The sequence below is a fragment of the Psittacula echo genome, assembly GCF_963264785.1.
Source record: "Psittacula echo genome assembly, chromosome: 7".
NCBI lineage: Eukaryota > Metazoa > Chordata > Aves > Psittaciformes > Psittacidae > Psittacula > Psittacula echo.
The window spans coordinates 50,565,094-50,580,221 of record NC_137740.1 but is presented as its reverse complement, the minus strand read 5'-3'; positions in this window follow the sequence as shown (position 1 = coordinate 50,580,221).

The following is a 15,128-nucleotide window of genomic DNA, read 5'->3' as shown; positions in this document are numbered from 1 at the left end:
TGTGCCCTGAAACAGCAGCCAGGGTGGGGAAGAAGTGATGAAGGGCACAGCATCCACAGTCACCCAGGCAGGACCACCATCTCTGCATGGTGCCACACTGGGTTTCCCCAGCGAGCTACAGACAGGCTCTGAGCACCACTGCTGATCACCAGGTTAGAGCCCAGGGACCCCAAAACAAGCCTCCTCTTGTTATTCCAAGGATGAGTGCCCAGGCAGGACTGAGTGTGCACATTCCCACAGCCATGCTCCCACCCCGATGATCCCCCTCACACCTGCTTGCCAGTGGATTCACAGAAACCCATCATCTCAGCCCCCCCAGCCTCCTCCCTCCCAGTCACGCTCTGAAGTGACGGGAAGAGCAACGATCAAGTTTCCCCATGCACCAGAGAACAGGAATAGCATTCACTCCTGCCAAGGACAACACCTCGCTCTGGCAGGTTGCGCAGGTATCCACTCAGAGCAAAATCCAGTTGAAATCCAGCCTTACATATGGGATCTTACAGCCTGACATGGTGTTAATGCATATATATCGATATTCATACAGATCGGCAACCAACCTGATCAAACGAGAAGGTTTCACTGGAAGTTTTCCAGCATCTGGATATCTTTATTACAGTGAATTACTTAGGTCAAAGCCCTAACTTGTGTAAACTGGCACAGCTCTGCTGAAATCAATACCCTTACGCCAGCTTCTGCTATTTGATGAGGTGGCCTAGGATTGTATTGGTTTTACTGTCTTCTGCCATCATCTGCTTAGTTCCCATTTCAGGGCCTCTTGCTGAAGTTTGTAAAGAAATACAGCCAGGAGGCACATATTCAGACTAAAGCAAACTGTAAATAGGCCTCAGAGAGGGTAAAGAGCAGACACGCTGAAGTAGGCGGTGATTTGCTGGAGCCACTTGGTGCTGAGTATCATGCCCAGCCCTCTGCTAGTCTCCAAGCTAACTACTGAGCATACCCCAGCTCTTGGGAGCCAGTTCTGCTCAGAGATAACAGGGAGGCTTTTAGAAGTGATAACAAGGACTGAGATACTTGTTGGGTAGGCTGAGCAGAGCTGGTGCCCGGCTATAGCAGGATGTAGCTGAGAGCTTGTGCCAGGGCAGCTCCTGCATTCCAGCACACTGAGAGGACTTGTGCCCTGCACCATCACAGTGGCTTCTAGTGCTCTGCCTTTTCCTTCCAGGAGTAAGAAGCAAAGTGCAACCCCATCTGTTCAGCTAATCCACCCATAACTGCTCTAAGCAAACAGAGAGGCTGAATTTTCAGTTGACAATTTTTAAAAGATACCCAATACTTCTATTTTCAGCTGATTTTGGTTTTGCTTGCAGAATCCTGGAGAGAGGGCTAATTCTGCAAGTGAAAGAGTGCACCAGAACAGCTTTACTTGTAACTGAGTAGCTCAGTGGTGTTCACTGTCCCAGAAAGGGTTTGCTTTCTTTAGGTCTCACAGTGCTTTGGAGATTATTCCTTGGTTTCCTGGAGATCCCCGTCTTCCCCTTAATCCATTCTAAAGAGGTGTCCAATAGAGGGCCAGCCTGAGACAAGGTGGACCAAGAGGCATTCATGCCCTTTCAAATGCACAGAGCACGAAAAGACGGGAAAAAACCCTTTATTATAACAGCCGTTTGCAGAAAGTCAAAAGCAAAGTCATATCAGACACCTTTTACAGAGGCAGCGGCAGCCAGAGGGGTAAAAGAGAAGGCCATGCTCGGCTTCTCTGGTGGGACTGGACCAGTTTACGTGCTAATCCCAGTGTGAGCAACCAGAGCTGGCTCCAACCGGAGCCAGTTGTCTGACTTCAGCACTTGGCAGGGAGGCAGGGATGAACAGAGATCTGTAGCGCAGGCACTGGCTGCCTGAAGCCATGGGCTGCTCGGTGTCAGCAAACGGAGCCAGATGGAAAAATAAATGCAGAGAACATCTTGAATTTGGAGAGTGATTCCTGCACCACTACAGGGCTCAGAATTACTCCTGCCTTGGCTTTTTAGTGCCTACAGCATGCTTAATGGTGTGGCCAAGGGCAGGGAGAAAGCTGCCATCCCTCCTGCAGCTCACATGTGCAATGCCTGCAAGCTCAGGGATATTTCAGCATTTGTTGTTGCTGAAAAACAAAAGAAAAAAGCCCATAATTCTGAGGCCAAAGCAGAGAATTGGGGGCAATGAAGGGATTTTGGCAGGAAGGCACTGGAGGATGATGCTATGGATGGGTTATATTCTAGGGGATGGTAGCTCGATGCTCTCATGGGACAGCCAGTGCTGTCCTTGCTGACAGCCCAGGATCCAAGCATCCATTCCCACAGATGCTTTTGGAAATGCCACCTGTACATGTGTAACATCATGACACTACATGCCGTTGTGACAGGGCTGGCAGTGCAGGGGGCACCAATGGGGAGGGAGCGGGGGATGCGAGGCAGAGTACAGATCTAAATAAGGCCAGAGAAGTAAGGGCAGGACCATTTTAATCAGTTAAAGTTTCATTATCATGGATACCACAAGGGGGGAAACATTCCCTACGGCAAAGGGTGAAGTATGTCTTTCTTTTCCCAGATGGCAGGTTTTGCAGCCAGCCTCCCTGATGAAATGAAGCATGTCTGCATCCATGTCCCCTTCCTACCCCACAGTTTTAGAACCTGTTGGTTAATTTTAGCCAGGTCGTAGCTGGGGATGTCTCAGGGGACTTCTGCTCCTATGCCTTCTAGGAAGTGGAGACAGACGGCCGTGGACAGTCCCACTCACAAATCCCACAGGGGAGACGCTGCTACTGCAGGACACAGAGTTCACTCATGCCCTCTGAGCAGTAGCTGCATAGCACATGTCCTTTCTACCCGTGTATATTTCAGGTTCAAGTGAAAACAAAGTAGAAATGGCTAAATACTAACCCTGCTCCTCCTCCCAGCAATGCACACAGCAAAGCCTCTCCTCCTTCCCTCCCCAGGGAGAGCCAGGCAGCAGGGAGTGCTCAATGGGGCACAGCACGCTCTATTCTTTGGTCGATATTTCAGCCTGTGGATCAAAAGTCTCAGTTTCCAGCCAGCTTCCCTAGAGGACACAGATAGCTAAGGCGGTATTTTCTCCCCTGCTCAACTACCCATTTTTTGGAGAAAAGTGGCAGTGCTACCTGTTCAAAAGCTTATAATATCCTTTCAACCTAAAAAGAGAATTAAAAATACTTCTGCTGGTGCAGCTGAACGGCCAAACCACAGCCAAGCTCATTGAGTGCACTTCCAATTCAAACTCTACCCATTATCTTGTCCAGCTTGAACAGCACAGATTTACAAGCACCTAGCAGGGGCGTACCTCATTTTCCCCCCAAAAAGGGTCATTATCATTAGCATTCCTGAGTCCGGTTGAGACAGCTCTCTGCTTGGAAATAATCAAAGGCAGAAGTTGTTGGTGCCTTGGCACATCAGACACCTCATCCAGCCTCATTTTGTGAGTCTGTGCTTTGCATCAGGGTGAACTCACTGCCACCTAAGCGGGCTGGCTCAGGGACAGCTAATTAAATAAGGCCAAGCAAATCAGTTATTGGAAATAACAGCTCTAGTGAGCCTCACACCTTCCCATTCCAGTGAAGTGCTTGTGAGTCGATTCGTTTTCTCATGTGTTCACTAGGGAAAACAGAATATATCGTTTTCCACAGCACGTGGCCCCAGGCCTTCCCAAGCATTTGCTGGCAAACCATGGCACTGGGTACATCCACTCCAAACACAGCAGGTAAAACTTTTCTCTTTCTAAAAAGACCTATGTCAGAGGACAGAAGGGTTTTCTCGCTCCTTCTGAGGCAGGCAGGATTCTGGTATCACCCATGGACTCCAGCATCCCACATTGCCAGAGTGAGGAAGATGCTGGGTAAAACCCCTGTGTTTTAACTAAGCAGAATCGCAGCAGTGACTGCTTCACTGTTTGTTTTTTCCTGGTCTATTCTGAATTTCAATTGGATTTGGGGCTGGAGGAGCAGCAGCTTGGTCCCACTCCTGTTGCAATCACAGTGGCTCTCCCATGGCATGGGGGAATTAAATCAAATTACACATGGGCCGGGTGCGGAGTAGTGGGGTTAGAAGGCAGCTGTAATATTTCCCTTTTACAGACCAGCAAGGCAGGGGCTGGAAGCTAAGTGGCAATTGATCTGACTTCTGCAGAACAGCATTTCAAAGTAAACTGTTAGGGATGAGCCAGTCATTGCCATCTACATTTCCCATGGTTGATAACAGGATCCAACTGCCGCAGAGACAGAGGAAACAGCACATCCCACCTAGCAAAATGCCAAAGAGCACAAACCATCCCACCAGCAGTATATTTATGAGTGGAAAAGACCCTTCTCAGACAGCTGGACAGAGCCAGTGCCCTGCCAAAGTACCTCTTGGATATCTCCACCGAAAACCATCTCTAAGCCTCTTAACCACTCCCTCCACTGTCACAGTGGATTTGCTCCACTAAGTTAGGCAGCCCCAGGACTGGCTACTGGCATGTGCTTCAGCATGTCTGCAAGCACCAGTCTGGCCTCAAATCTGAGCCACAAACTCCTCATAAGTATTAATAAACCTAAGTCTATCATCCGGACTTCGGCCACTGTCCCAGAACTGATGGGTCCCTTTTAGTATGGTGTACAGGCTGCTCTTACCTCTCTGAATTTGGACACCAAGTGGAAACTCAGCGAGATATCACCATGTTTTAAACCTGATGGATCCTAGCCCAAGCATCACCCTTCATGCTTGTAACAGCCCCACACCTCTCTGGGTGTCTGTTCTCAAAGACAGGCAATGTTATCTTCCCGCAGCTCTCTTAACTGCCTATCGATCCCAGAGAGCCTCCAAATGGATTTCTCTAGCTAGCTATCATCCTCCATAGCCTGGGAGATCCCTTCTATATCATAAAGTAGACATCTCAGTTATAGCTTTATTTACTGCGAAAGAGCAATTAAGCCATCCGAGTTCAATTTATGGCTAGCACAGAGAGCTCCTCTTAACACAGGCCAAGACCAGCTTAACTTTTGGATGCTTACCTCTTGCTAAGTGCAAAAAAAAACCAGCTTCATTTGTGCATATTTTGCATCTCTAGCCCAAATTCAAGCCTCACCCGTGATCAGTCATGAACAAGCTGGGAAATCATCCACTAGAAGTGCATTTAATAGATCTCCACTGTGTTCATTGCATAGTCACAAAGTCAGAGCTCAGCTCATCTAGCTTTATTTTCTGAAAGCTGCATCCTGAAGCTGGCATTCAGGTTTTGATACCCGAAGGGATTTAAACATACAGCTTCATATTCAGAACAGCACGACAAAGCTACCAGGCTATAAGGTATGTAAGGAGAAAGGCATATGCAGCCAAGCCAAGGGTGCTGCTCCACTTTACATATGAGAAAGACACAGTCACCAGGGCAAGGCCACCCAACTGGGGATCCAGTGGCCCAGCCAAATATCCAGCCAGTATGGCAGGGGGCTGGAAGCCAGGACATCCCTCTCAGCCCCTTCCTGACACTCTCTGGGGGTGCACCATGACAGTCATCACCCCAGCACACAGAGCCTCTTGCGGGTTTGAGCCTTAACTGCTATTCGACAGTTTTCAATGGATAATGTTCATGCTTTACAGCTTTACAGAAAAGAGCACTGAGATTGATACAGTTCTGCACTTTATTAATTTTTCCGACTACCAGCACTGAACTAATCCAGTTGGAGACTAATCTAATTTCTCAATAACGTGCAGATTTTCCACATTATCAAATTCATTTCTCATTACCCATTAGGGCAAGTGGAGTTTCCGTAGCAAGGTGGATACCTCAACATCGCTGCATAATGCTCCTTCCAATAATCCACTCGGCTGATGGATATCCTCTCTGGATGAGAGTCTGTGGTATTTAAAGAAATTCTCTTTTTAACTAATTTTATGTCTAGGCAGGACAGAGCGTTAAGACTGGGGAGCCCAGGGTGAGCAGTAAATGTCTCAAGGTGCTGCTTTTGCTGAATCATACACTTAGAAAGGTTTTAAATAACACATAAATAAATAAAGATATCAACAATAATAGCCTGGCTATTTTTGAGCTAATCCTTGCAAACAAAGATGGGCTAGGCTCTACCCCCCAGCCCTGCTTTCCTGGTGCATTTGCACATATGCTTTCAGTTACAAAGCCCCATCTCAGCTTCTACCTCTGTACCTCACTTCGCCAGGTAAAGGGGCCTGCTCCTTTGCAAGCTCATGTCAATAGTACTGCCACTGTGGCTCAAGCTCACAGGGACAGAGATCAGCCCCAGCAGGAGCACATACTTCATCTCATTTCCTCCTTTTTTCCATAACTCATCCAATTAACCCTAAGGAAATCAGACCTGCAACCTGTTTCACTGCATCCCAGAAGCCAGAGGTTTGTTCTCATCCTCACCTGCATGGGAATCATCAGGCAGGTTTATATGCTCACTTGCCTGTTTTCTTTCAGACATAGCAAAAACAAGAAGGGAAAAAAATAAAGACCCATGCCCTTTCTATTTTTCCTCCCTTTCTGCACTTCAGACAATGTCTGAATGTTAATTTAACAACTTCTGGGCAGGACAGTAGCCTTATTTAATGTACGGTGACAAATTAATTTACAAGGACAAAAAAAAAGGCCATTCAGCATCTGAAATACAGCATTATTTCCTGCAGCATTAATTGGTCGCATCAGTACTGTGTAATTTGTTACTGATGGCACATTTCTGTATGGCTTCATTTCCTTAAAAGCATGGGAATTAATTAGGGGTTTGTGGCAGCAAGGGACTGGCAGGCACCAAGCATAATGTGGGCAATCACTGGAGAGGCTTCCTGGCTGCACCTGTGCCTTAAAGGTTAGTAAACCACTGGTGTAAATACCACAGCTCCCCTGACTTATGGGGATTCATTTACTCTGAGGCAGATGTGTTAACACCAGCTGAGTACCTGCCCCCCTATATCTAAGCGCAGAACAAGAATTCACCTCTTCTAAGTGATATATGGCAATGTTTAATCATCGGTATTTGTTTCTAGGTAGCAGGGTTACCGAGGATGCCTTTTCCCAGTTAACCGTTATCCTCAGTAATTTCTGCTGACAACGAATTCAGCCAGGCAGCCTCCAGACCTGAGATGTCACTATCCCTTCTGCTGACACCATAATTGTATTTCACCTCCCTTTCTTTTATATACTGAGTAACTCCAGGTGGCAAAAAGCAGAAATGGTGGTCGGCAAAAAGCAGAAATGATGGTCAGCAAAAGCAGAAATGATGGTCAGCAAAAGCAGAAATGATGGTCAGCAAAAGCAGAAATGTTGTAAGTATTCAGGAAAAAATACTCAGTTTCATACTTTCTCATGGGCCTTGTTTGAAAGACCTTTCCTACAGGTAACTTGATAACCCTGTCATCAAACCTTCACTAAAGCAGATCAGAAACAACTTCAGTCTCCAAGTCATAGCCCATGCCATTCTGTCCAGGTGTCATCAGCGAATTTGCTGAGGGTGCATCAATCCCACTGTCCATGTCACTGACAAAGATGTTGAACAGTGCTGGTCCCAATACCAGCCCCTGAGGAGCATCACTTGACACTGGTCTCCGCTGGGACATTGAGATGTTGACCACAATACTGTGAGTGCGACCATCCAGTCAGTTCCTTATTCACCCAATGGTCCTTCCATCAAATCCATGTCTCTCCAGTTTAGAGACAAGGATGCCGTGCAGGACAGTGTCAAATGCTTTTGCACAAGTCCAGGTTCAGAGGACAAGATCGATCTGTATTGGTGCTATGAGATGGATGAGGCTGGGGAGGGAGGATAAGGTGCTTCACATGAAGCTTCATGCTCCGCAAGTCAAAGAACATTGCAGGGCTGCAAACAACAGAAGAACTGTGGGCAGGCTGCATGCCTGGAGAGCAGAGGCTCATCTGTGCCTGGTTCCCCAGCAGGGGCTCAGGACACCACACTTATGGGCACAGCCAGCCCTGCTGCAGCTCCAAGAGCTGCATTGATGCCAGGTTCCTTGCTGCATGCTTTGGGCTCCCCGACATTACAGCAGAATTACTGCTGCTGGTGTGTGACAACATTCCTTGAAAACACTAATCACCTTTTATCACTTCAAGCAGTGCAATACACCATATAACCAGTGCGTGAGTTTGGCTGGAAGCTCATGAGACTCTGTAGCATGTGAGCAATGCTGGGGTTTGATAGCCACAATGTATGGCTTGAGCACCAACGATTTAAACTCCATTTTGACTTCAACACATGGCCAGAAAAGCTTATAAACAAAAACATAGTGTGTCCAGGGGTCCTCTGACCTAGCACTAAAATTGGTTACCCCAAGAAAACCTTCCCATGTCTTCCAATGGTTCAGAATTTATTCTAAAATGATGTATTTTATACATATGCATTATATATTTATATAAACCTGACCTTTAAAAAGCTGCCCTGAGCACTACATATAAACCAAATATGAAATATTTCAACCAACAGCTTCAAGATGACACGTGGATAAAATTCAGGGCTGAGGAAAGGAGAAAAGAGGCAGGCTCTGAAAATCGAATACAGCAGAAAAATGTGCATCTAGCTTGGCTCTGCATCAGGTTCACGAGATGTGTCAGCCCCAGACCTCGGACCTCACTCTCCAAGACGCAGGCATGAGCTCAGATGACCTATTTAAGGTATGCTGAGATCCCAGAGGACAAAAACTAGAGATGCAATGGTGACCTTTAGCTGACCAAATCCTAAATAACTGACAAACACTTTTGGGGCTGGTCAGCAAAAGCAGAAATGTTGTAAGGAAAAAATACTCAGTTTCATACTTTCTCATGGGCCTTGTTTAAAAGACCTTTCCTACAGGTAACTTGATAACCCTGTCATCAAACCTTCACTAAAGCAGATCAGAAACAACTTGAGTCTCCAAGTCATAGCTGATGACTAGTGGCAGTGCATCTCCTAACACAGGGCTTGCAGTATTAACATTTACAAAATCACAAGACCCTGACGCTAAGTCTCATGACCTTTAAGTCAACTAGATTCAGGTTTCTTTTTCTTTCGCTCTCATTGCACTTTTGGGATGGAAATAAAAGATCTTATTAGGTTTAGGGAACATTGCAGGGAGCCACCATCACCCATTTCTTCTGACACTTAAATTTCTGGTCCCCTAAATTCAGGTACTGTAAGCACTGATTTATTTTTCAATAGTTCTTTTCAATAGATGCATTTTGATAATCCCTGGATTAAGGCCAATTCATGAAAGATCTTAGAGCTTGGTTGAAATTTATCTCCCTTTGAATCTCCCTTTGAAACTCAGTCTGACCCAAACCAGCATTAGACAGGTCCTGAAGGTTGTCCAAATTGGCTCACAAAGAAAACCTCTTTCCACTGAGCTAGCAGTGGCCTTATGCATTTTATAGGCCACAAGGAAAGGAGAAGGACTAAGATTCAAAGAGAGGATAATAGAAAATTCCCTAACACTGAGCCTGCACCATGGCCCTAGGTGCACAATACCAGAGCAGTCCTTATTCAATTCTTTCGCCACATTTCTGCCTTTGATAACACGTTCCCCTGCAAAACGAAAACCAAGTTCAGAGAAAGCTTTGCACTGGACTGCATTTATGTGGTTGGCTGAAATCAAAAAGTAGATTCAGGTGTTTGGTGGCTGCTCTATGGCACTGAGTGAAAGCCCTGCTTCTTTCTTTTGCATTGCTAAGGTGTGCATTGTAGATAAAAGTCTCATTTCTGACTGAGGCACTCACTGCTGCTCCGATTAGTGAGAGAACAGGGTCTGCTCCTGCTCGCCCCATCTTGCTCACCATCACAGGATGACTCCTGGCTTTACCGGCCGCCATGAGCAAGTGGGACATCCCCTTCTCCATATTGCAAACAGGCACCAAAACCCACCCAATCCTGCTGCCCACTTTCAGCAACCCCAACTTTCTGCCTCTCTGGCTGCTGCCCTGTGAGCCTTTTGGCTGCTCCATACCAAGGCTGGATGGAGGCGAAGGCACAGTGACACTGTAAGCCAGCTCAGCATGGCCCAGCACAGCTTAGCAACACCCAACAGCCTCAGCTGGCTCTATTTGTACATACAGATAAATATACATTAGACAGAGCTGAAAAGACAGAGTCAGCTCCTCTCTGAGGCCCTTCAGCTCCTGTTACCAACAGATCCCCTGCGCTCTATGGCACGCACGCTCTTTATAGCAGCCGTCAGCCTGGCACAGCATAGAGCAGATGGTCATAAAGACTTGGCCCACAGCCGCTGTCAGCCCCCAGCTCCTTGCCTCACATGATGTTCAATGGGCCACCTGGGCCTCCTGCACGCCTGTGGGGCCAGGCAGAACATAGTGCAATCGGGGACAATGCTGCAGCAGTTGCTGGCATGGCAGGGGTTAACACCGGATGGTCCCAGAAATCATTGGCTCATGCTGCCCTGGCATCTCCATCTACGACTGATGATACTGCTCTTGCTCGGGGTAGCTAAGGGCAGAAATTGGCAAGGATAGATGCTCTAAGCAACACTGAATGGCAGAGAGAATGCAGGACCTCCGGCTAAACCTCAAAAGTCTTATTACCACCCATTAATTACCTGCTCTTGGTGCTCATTGCTCATGCAGCTTCATCCTGCTGCTGTGGCTGCACAGAGGTCCCCAGGAAGCATCTGCTGCCACTGTTTGCACCTAAGATAAGGGCACAAGGGGTAGAAGACCTCAGCATGGGGCACATGGCCAGCTCTGCAGGAAAGAGGCAGCAATAGCAGGGGCAGAAAGCACATGCTTTACCCCTCAAAGCACATGCATTACCCCCAAAGGGGTGAGGAGCCAAGGGGCAGCCTGGGCACAGCCACAAACCATCACCTCCATGGGGCTGGGGACATGGGCAAGAGACAAGCCATGTGCAGAGACTGGCTGTGTGCATCGGTCGGGTGTTGTTTCCCCCACAGTTGGAGGTTTTGCACTGTCATCAGCAAACTGTTTGTTTTTGAACCAAGAGCAATAGCCATTCCAGGCGGCTCCATGAGAGAGTCCTCGTGGTACTGGTAAAGCAGGGGCCCGGCGATGCACTCGTTACAGGGAGTTCGTGCAGCGTCAGTACAGCCCTGAGCACGTGAGACCCTGCAGAGCTTCTCCTCCAAACTTTGCTTGGAGGAGCCCCACTCAGAGAGCAGCGGGGCTGCACAAGTCCATAAAGAGGAGAGGCAGCAGCGCTCCAACTTCCTGGCACTCGGGGAATCTTCCTAGATCACATTACACCCATGTGTCCTTGGCTCATCTCTGTACAGTTGAAAAACACTGTAAGGGGAGACAGTTAATTGAGACAGAGCAAACCCCAAGGTAACAGTTCCTCTCCATTATGCTTAACTGGAGACATGCTGCTTTAACCAAACCAACCTATTCACTTCTGGAGATGCTCCCCATTTTGCATGAGTTTGTGGGTCAGGATTAGAGGGGCTGTGCTGCTTGCTGAAGCTTCACATTGCTCCCAAGGAGCAGTCAGTTCCCTAAGATTTTGGCTTATCAAATTAACTAGAGTCAAGGAAGGAATTAACAGTGATGTTACTCTGAGCTGACACTGAAGCAGGGTGATGAGGATGGTGGTGAGGCGGTGTCACTGCGATGACACTCAGTGTTTACTCCACTGGTGATGCATGTCACAACCTGTGCTGTGTTTGCCTGCAGCATGAAAGGCTCCCGGTCCATGGTGGGGATGTTCCTAGGCACTGCCACGACACAAATAAGAAACAGTAATAATACTCGGGGTGGGAGGGAAGCTGTCATCTGACCCAGGGGGACAGGGCATGCTGCTGTGGCACCCACACCATGCTGGGCATTACTGGTGCAAACTGCTCCAAACGCCATCTGCACTGTGCACAGCCCTCATGTGCAACACCCAGGAGCCCTTATCTTACCTTTTTAAGGGATGCTTGTTTAAAGGGATGCTTTCAGAGCCATGAAGATGCTTTGTCACTTCAGTAAAGTGATTTCCCTTGTTGAACAGGGAGCAGCGCTCATGTCCTCAGCTCTGCAGGGTGGTCACTGGGGCTGAGTCTTCTTTTGTTTGAATGCTAAAGCAGACAGGGACAGAAATGAGGAAAACAAGACATGCCTTCAGCACAAAGGGGCACAGGCTCCTAACACAGCCCTGAGGTGAGGGGCAGGGAGCAGGCAGAAGGTTCTTATTTTACCTCTCTAGAAGTATGTCAATATTACATGGCATAGCAAGGTATCTTTGGAAAGGAAAAAAAAAAAAAAAAAGAAAATAAAGAAAGAAACGAAACAAACAAAAAACCCCAAACATACAAAAAACCCAAACAAACCTATTCTTGCTAAGCAATGACTGGTATTCTTCCCACCCAGTTTGGCTGCACTGAACCTAAGCACATCTACTCTTGCCTTTAGTCACGATATGTGTCCTTGGCTGGATGAACAGGGAAAGAAGGGTGGTTGGTAGTCACCAGCTTATCTTTGAAAGAGCCAAATTACAGGCTCTGCTGAGCACAGTGGCTGTTTCAGTGCTATGGTAAACCTGGGACTTCTCTGGGCAATCTGAAGGAGCTGGCAGGAGAGAGAACGTCATTCCTGGGGTAACGGCCCATGCACACTTCTCCCCGAAGCTCAGGCTTAGCAGGAGCCTGCAGGAATTGAGCCCATCACGTTTCCAATAGGAAAGCCGAGTGAGCAGCACTGTCCTTGCAAGCGTCTCAATGACACGAAAAATGTGCCACAGAGCTAAGAGGGACAAATGGTAAATCTCCAGCTAAGACAATGATAATGGAAGTACAGAAGTGAAAAATCATTACCTGAGTCTGCTCAGGAGCTATCCTGAGGGACCCCCTTAGGCTTTCTGGGTTAATTTAACCCTTTGACTCTCACTCCAATATTCAGGCTGATGTGCTGTGCACTGACTGTGCTTTCCTCCTCATTTTTTCCCATTTCTTTATCAAAACAACTTTCTCCTTCTCCAAACAAAGCACCATGCATCTCACCAGACCCGCAGCATCATGCCATTTGGTGCTCAGCTTCCCTAAACTATGCAAGCAGAATAAAAAGCATAATGTTATTTCTAGTCAGCTGCTCAAGGAAAGAACCTAATAATGATTCTCCTCTTTCTAACAGCTCACATTGGTGAGGTGGGAGCAGCGACTGGATGAGACAGACAGCCCAGCTCCACAGGGGAGCTCATTCGCTCCTGAGTAGGGAAGTCTTTCCCAACTGCTTTTTGGACTCCTGGAGTGGAAGGGAACTATTTCAGCCCTGCTAACATTGCTTAGTGTGCCTCAGCATCCTGCCAGCTCTCTGAAAAGTTAGAGATGCCCATCAGGCATCTCTATGGCAACTCCAGAATGCTCATTCCAGCCAGGACCAGTGTCTATGTCAGAGCTGTAGGTTGCCAAGTTCATTTTCCTCCTTTTGGAAGGGCAATGGGAACCAGGAGGGTGTCTGGTTCCTCTTGATGCACTACCAGGCTGATGGGAAGCAGTTCGCCAGATCCCTGGGGGGTATCGGTCTGGAGAACTGGCCAACCAACTCCTTCGAGCTGGTAGCAAAACGCCTTGCAAAGCATGAAGATTTGGACTGGAGGACTCTCAGCTATACAATCTCCACCAGACATCGACTCAGAACTGCTTGTGTTGGGACGGATGCACAGCACAAGAGCCAAAATTTCAGAGGAGGGACGTGTTGAGAAAGCCAGCCTGCCCCAGGGAAGAGACCCCCTTCATATTTACTACTGGTGTAAGCAGAAATAACATTTTCCACCCACCCACCCTCATGTCTTCATTTATGTCTCATAAAACATTCGTAAGTGTACTACCCATCCCAGATGCATTTTGCATCACATATTAACCCCACTTGTCTGAAAGCAATTTTATGGTAAGTGGTTAACAATAAAGCACGTTGCCCAAGGGCATGGCTAACACATAATTCAGGTTACTGGGACACCTTAACAAATGATCCCCAAGCCCTCTGCAGGGTACCCACAGGCTAACACAGGCTGTCCCTGGAAAAGCTGAATGAGCCGTTTTGAGAGCTGGTTGTGATGGTTGGGAGAGGATAAAACCTCAACCAGCAGAAGCCAGCAGAGCTCCCTGGCCTCCCAGCAAGGTCAGGGGCATTGCACTTGCCCCCACTGCCTTCAAAGCATCAGTTATTTGAAGATTACAAAAGGATCAATGCCTTAATGAACACACACAGCCCAACCAGAAGCACTCTCCTCATCTAGAAACGCCAGCAACAACACATAAGCCAAGCAGCATGCTGAAGGTCAATATATCCATGCTTGGACAGACAAGACAACATAGCTCTGCAGCCCTGGCAGCCTCTGGTGGTGAATGTCCTGCCAACAGCACCCCTCCTTCCCTTCCTCCTGCAGCCCTGTGTGCAGGTGACAGAGGCTGCTTTGACTTCAGCTGCTGGTGCAGCAGGCAGAGCACCCAGCCACCATACAAGACAAGGAGGAGCAGCCTGCCAGAGCAACCCCAAGTGGCTGAGGACACAGGGCCACCCCTCCAGACCTCTGCCACAGGGCATCAACATTGGTGGTTTTCATTTTTAAGAAAACTTAGCTAAACATCTGCTGACTCTTCAGTTGTTGAAGGCTTGGTCTTACAGGAGCAAAGAGCAGTGATCATCACGGCAATATTGGTTTTCACTGAAAAAGAAGGGAAAGTAGCAGAAACCTATTTGCAGTCCTCTCTCTAAGCACAGAGATGTGACACTCGTATTCCCTGAGCCACAGCTCTGCTCCTCACCCTGCTCCACACTCATCATACGGCTGCTTCCAGCATCGCTGTGCAGGCAGCCAGGGCTAAGTTGTCCGCACACTCCCCAGTGCAACAAGTGCTGTGCTGTAACACTGGCCAGGGGCCAACCAGGCTTGGCTTTTATGGACCAGCAATCCCATCCAAGATGCCTTACCTCCTGCCAGAAGCTCATCCACCTGGGGACAGCTCTTTCCCCAAGGCAGGTAGACTGGAGCTTCAAAGCATCGCCCCCAGCGTGTCTCTTCCCTGGGGGTCATGGCATTCAATTCAGTTCTGCAGCAGCCCTCATTGTCTCCCTGCAAACTAAATACGTCCTTGACCTCTCCTCACAGGACTTTCCCAGCCATCAATTAGCTTCCCCGTTGTGTGGATACCAGGAAACTGAATACATGGTTTTATAGTTCAGTGGAAAGTTCT